Below are 6,000 nucleotides of genomic sequence, written 5' to 3'. Positions count from 1 at the left end.
GCACCACGCAAACAACCCCAATGTAAAGTGAATGAGGCTCCTTTGTCGTGGTGCACACACGCATTTCTACAACGTCCCGCAGTGAGCTTTTATTCTATACAACGTTTTTAAAATCTACTATATAGCTTGTAGTAACTCACGGGAGGCTTCTTTTATTTTATTTGTATTCATAATAATTTTTATTTTTCGTCAGAATGTAAAAATTATATTAGTTACGAATTTGTGTTCTCAAAAAACAGTGCATTGTATGTAATGCAACTGTGATTTTTATTAAATTAGTTAGTTTTTAAGGAAGGCCAGAGCTTCAGCTGTGTCAAATAGATTGTTCCCTTCAGTTAACGTTATTTAAAAGATAATGATCATGTCCTCTGTATTGTATTACGAGCGTCCATTCCCATTGGATAACGGAGAATTTTACACCCGGAAGTAAGTAGCCTATTCTCCTTACTGTCGATTGATTTTACAGTGATAACTGCACTACTCATCGACTAAAAAACACCAAATTGTCCTTGTTAATTACACAACATTGATTGGTTTGAATTGTGTGCAATGCTTTTGTATTTTCCCCCTTCGATTCGGAGAAACGAATATTTTTTCGGAGTTTTAGGATGGCCGAAGACACTACACTACCCAGAATCCTCAGCTATCGTTTGGAACTACACCATGTGCTTAGCTTGACAAACCCCGTGATCAGTCCTCAACCTCTGTGATTGGATGCGCGACGTTTACACAGAGCGTCAAAAAGGACTTTGAAATGGAATGAAACCCATCGACGGCACACTATTCAGAACAGGAATCGAACGTGTCCTACCCCCCTCCCCCCTTAGGTCACAGGCTCCTCCAACAGTGCTACGCAATAAAACAGATACACAGAAAAAATAGTGAAATAGTGCAATAAGAGTCTATATACAAGTGATTGGAATATGATATATTAGATAAATAATTTCTAAGTAGCAGCCAGATGAATGTTATTTCTAAGTTCAGGTGTTTAATAGTCTTCTGGGATGAAGCTGTCTCTGTGTCTGGTGGTTTTAGTCCGAATGCTGTGGTACCCCCTGCCAGACTGCAGCAGACAGAAGCGTTTTATTTTAGTTACTTTACAGATTTGGATTAATGATGTGAAATATAAACAACCTTTAAATCAGACTTTAGTTACACCTGAATGAAATTCAGTGAAGGTGATTGTCAAGTGCCAACAATCAGGCGAGATATTTGATAGTTGGTGCTTGAGAAGACTAAATATTTATCTGCAGATCCGTTTAAAGCATATTCATTACTCGTTATTCTCTAATAGTTCATTAAAGACTGTATATAATTGCTATTTTGCACGTCCCTTTCAAGATTTTCTAAGCTTTATTGACATATCATATACACAATAGCGTAGTTATGCAATGAATGACAAACTTGGGTCACAGGTTCATCAACAGTGCATTACAAGACATCTATCAATGTGTGTATACTTCCACCATTACACTGTCGTATTCTGCACATTTCTTTAAATAAAGCCTTATTAGTTAGCACATCCTCCTATCAGGCACTAAACTGTTTTACTCTAGATATCATTTGAGTATCTTCTTGATATTTTCTATTCTATATTTATATAATTGACCTTCTACTTTCCCACTATTTTGTATGTACTCTTAATATTTGAATGTTTTCATAAAATATAACACATTCAAAAGCGTTCACATTTTGCATTACAAAAATGAAAGACATTAAGAAAAAGGCATTTTAAACAGTCATTAAAAAGCAACACAATCTTCCTGCATTGCAATTACTCTAAACGTGTAATAACGTGCTTTAACCAGTAGGTGGTTTGGGTTAAAAGCATAGGTTAAAAGGCTTTCAAGTTTACAGTGTTAACAAAATAAAATATACTGCTGTTTCCGGTTTAGTTTACGACGAATATTATTTTGTTATTGTTTTGATATTTGTAACACAAAAGCGATGGAAAAAACCCATAGCAACCAAAAAAAGATGGTCTTAACATGACTCAGCGGTCTAGTAGTTAATAAAAAACAATAATATCAAAACAAAATATTACTACTAACTTTATTGTGAAATTAAAACAGAACGGTAAAAGAATAGTTTCCGGTCTATTATGATGCCCGATCTCTGTAGATAAATAAAGAACTAAGACAGATGTGTAATATGTAATGCAGCCAAACCATTTATTACAATACATTCATGTGATGACTATCAAAGAGTAAAGCAAGCACTGCTGAATAAAGTATGATTTTCTCTTTTACGAAACGTTTTTTATTCATATGGAATGCAGTTGGAGGTCAACCAATAAAAGAGCTTGAGGGCTGATCACGGGGTTCATGGTGTAGTCCCAAACGATAGCTGAGGACTCTGGGTAGTGTAGTGTCTTCTGCCGTCCAAAAACTCAGAAAGAATATTTGTTTCTCCGAATCGAAGGGGGAAAATACAAAAGCATTGTACACAATGTCCTTGTTAATTAACAAGGACAATTTGGTGTTTTTTAGTCGATGAGTAGTGCAGATATCACTGTAAAATCAATCCACAGTAAGGAGAATAGGCTACTTACTTCCGGGTGTAAAATTCTCCGTTATCCAATGGGAATGGACGCTCGTAATACAAGACATGATCATTATCTTTTAAATAACGTTAACTAAAGGGAACAATCTATTTGACACAGCTGAAGCTCTGGCCTTCCTTAAAAACAAACTAATTTAATAAAATTAACAGTTGCATTACACACAATGCACTGTTTTTTGAGAACACAAATTCGTAACTAATGTAATTTTTACATTCTGACGAAAAATAAAAATAATTATGAATACAAATAAAATAAAAGAAGCCTCCGTGAGTTACTACACGCTATAAAGTAGATTTAAAAAACGTTGTATAGAATAAAATCTCACTGCGGGACGTTGTAGAAATGCGTGTGTGCACCACGACAAAGGAGCCTCATTCACTTTACATTGGGGTTGTTTGCGTGGTGCCGACACGCAAATGTAACAAAGTTCGTGACTCCACCATGCATTGTGGTGTTAAGAAGTCGTGGTGGAGTCACGCATTCTGGTGAGATCAGGTTGGATTGAAACAAAGGGGCGGGGCGACCTCACATTCCATGCATACTAATGAGATGAAAGTGGCATTTGTATAACTACTGATGTCATACACATGAACTCAAACATGACTTTGTTATTATACAAATATGCTCAACAATTACAATGTCCCTTGACTTATTTTCCACGCAATGCCACATGTTGTATAAATTAGACAGTTGAAATACATGTACAAAAATTGAGAGGAAAACATTAACCCTTTCTTGTTCCTAATATTTGGCAAGATACATATTAAACACACATACAAATCAAATATAAAAGCATTTCAACGTTTTTAATTTTCCACACTGATTACTGACATGACTCAGTGAAACTGGTTGATCTTAATTAATTGTTACATGATTATAATGTCCCCATTAGGGTCTGACTTGATTGCTTGATTGATAAAAAGACATTATCCTGTTTTTGTTCATGTTGATTGGCAAGTCACATTACTTTTTGTGTTGGAGTGCCTCAGGTTTACAAAGCTCGAACTCCCATCCATCTGCAGCTAGCAATACAAGTCTGTACAAGAGCTACAGCTGTATCAAAGGTCATTGATACACGTGTAACCTATTCAGACCTAATCCAGCCTGGAGCCGTACACCTCCACCTCACCGAGTGCCAGGTACCCGGTTCTTCCAGGAATGACGATGTTGACGTAGCGACCGTCCATCCCGTTACACTGGAATGTTTCCGTAAAACCTCCAGGCATGCTTGAGATCACAGCACACCTAGCAGAAGAAGAAAATAGTTAAAGACAATTTAAATACATGGATTCTCTAAAGACACACATCATTTCAAGTTACTGCACAGTGGTTACAAATATAATGATATCCATTATAACAAGAGCTACAGTAGTAATAAAGTGAATGGACTGTACCTCGGATTGTTGTTGCCATCGTTATCAAGAGAATCTCCAATTTTTATCTCTGCTCCATTAATATATAAAGGGTTATTTTTGTAGTTGGTTATCTTAACAGAAAATATGTTGTGGGTTTTGCCCAGGTCCAGTCGCCACCATGGGTTCAATTTGTGGTTTGTGTGGGTACAAGAAGCCTTTTCCCAGTAGCTGGCACGATTTCCATCAATGGCATTATAACCACTGTACGTTTGATGTTGTGATGACTGTGAGGCTTTTCCTTGGAGTGTGTTATGGAAATCTAGGACCCAACACCGTGGAGAGTACAAGTCAAAGTGATCAAAACAAATAAATGGTGAATCAGACAGAGCTGTCTTTCTAGTTATTTATTTGAAGCTTCAAATACATAAGATACAATAAAAATAGACACAGGTCTCACAGAGCATAGAATAGTCTGCGTGAGTGTGCGCCATACAATGTGTTAGCAAAGCTTATATACAGAAGTAATGGGAAAGTTAGAAATCTGTCTTCACACGGTCACATTGTTATTAGACATCTGTCCTTGAGCGGTAGATAGCATAACGGTTCTCAGAGTGTTTTGCACACACACCGTGGCAGTATACGTGCTTTCTTCCACAGGAGAGGAGGGCTTTTTGTGGGATCTTCCTGCAAGTATTTAGAATTTGTCTTGATAACTGCAGGTCACCCTTGAAAAAGAGATCTTTTGTACTCAAGGGGCTTTCACCTGGTTAAATAAAGGCTACAAACAATAAATTGTGTACCAAGGGATATTTTATAGAGCAAAAGAGGGATTTTAAATCTTAGTAACAAGCAATATCTCAATTGCAAAGGATTTAGTCATAGCACTGTTAGAATCCTTAGTGCATTATGCAAAGAAAGAAGCAAGACAAAACTCTGTCTATTAGCATAGGGTTCATTAGACCTTGAATGGGGAATACCTCAAAATCAAAGAGGAAATGGCAAAAACAACCTTTATATTATTTTATCATTGTTTTTATTTATATTATTATTTTTCTCTTCACATATTCTTAATTTGTATATGCCTGGGATCGCTTAAACAGATTTAGCGGGTCGTCTGAATTGAAACAGCAGTTAATTGAACCTGGTTCTTCAGGAGTTAGTAGAGGTGAGATCTTGCTGACGTTGGTGGATCTGAGCCAAGCAGTGAACTTACGGGGACTCAATAGCTTCCATTAGGTCAATTAGTAGGTCTGAGTAATTTGCCGGAATAAATTAACAGGCCTCTCAACTCCGACAACTCATAGCCCCCCCCCAACAATCCATGCCGGTTGATCAAGTTTGATAGTCCTATACCCCCCACCCTAACCTTCCCTTATATTGTGCGATTTTGAGTCCTTGAAAAGTCCTATACAAATATAATGTATTCTTATTATTATACTGACAGGTATCAGATCTTGCTGTGTAAAATAATCTTCCTGAGAGGTGTCACTTGTGATGTAGTCTGTGTGGTCTATTCCTGACAGCCACAGGTGATAATAATCAAACGTTCCCATAGGATTCCATAGAAAATGCATGCGGGTCATTTTTGACCCACTTATTAAAGCTTAGGGTAGTAATACAAAAACTACAATTTCTTAAAATGTACACAATTTAAATGAAAATGTTGAATAACAATCAACATCGGCACCTCTGTTGTTTCCCCGACTCAGACTGCAAGGAATCTGCGTGTGATCCTAGATAACAACCTGTCCTTCACTGCAAACATAGCTGTTACAACCCGCTGCTGCAGATACACGCTTTACAACATCAGGAGGATATGTCCCCAACTGACCCAGAAAGCGACGCAGGTTCTGGTCCAGGCTCTCGTCACCTCACGCCTAGACTATTGCAACTCCCTCCTGGCTGGTCTACCTGCATGTGCCATCCGACCTCTGCAGCTCATCCAGAATGCAGCGGCTCGTCTGGTCTTCAACCTTCCAACATTTTCCCACACCACGCCGCTCCTCCGCTCCCTCCACTGGCTTCCGGTAACTGCTAGAATCCACTTCAAGACACTGGTCCTTGCGTGCCATGCTGCGAATG

This window comes from Pseudochaenichthys georgianus, chromosome 16 (genome assembly GCF_902827115.2).
Source record: "Pseudochaenichthys georgianus chromosome 16, fPseGeo1.2, whole genome shotgun sequence".
Classification (NCBI taxonomy): Eukaryota; Metazoa; Chordata; class Actinopteri; order Perciformes; family Channichthyidae; genus Pseudochaenichthys; species Pseudochaenichthys georgianus.
The sequence above is the reverse complement of the archived record's forward strand: the minus strand, read 5'-3'. Positions refer to the sequence as shown.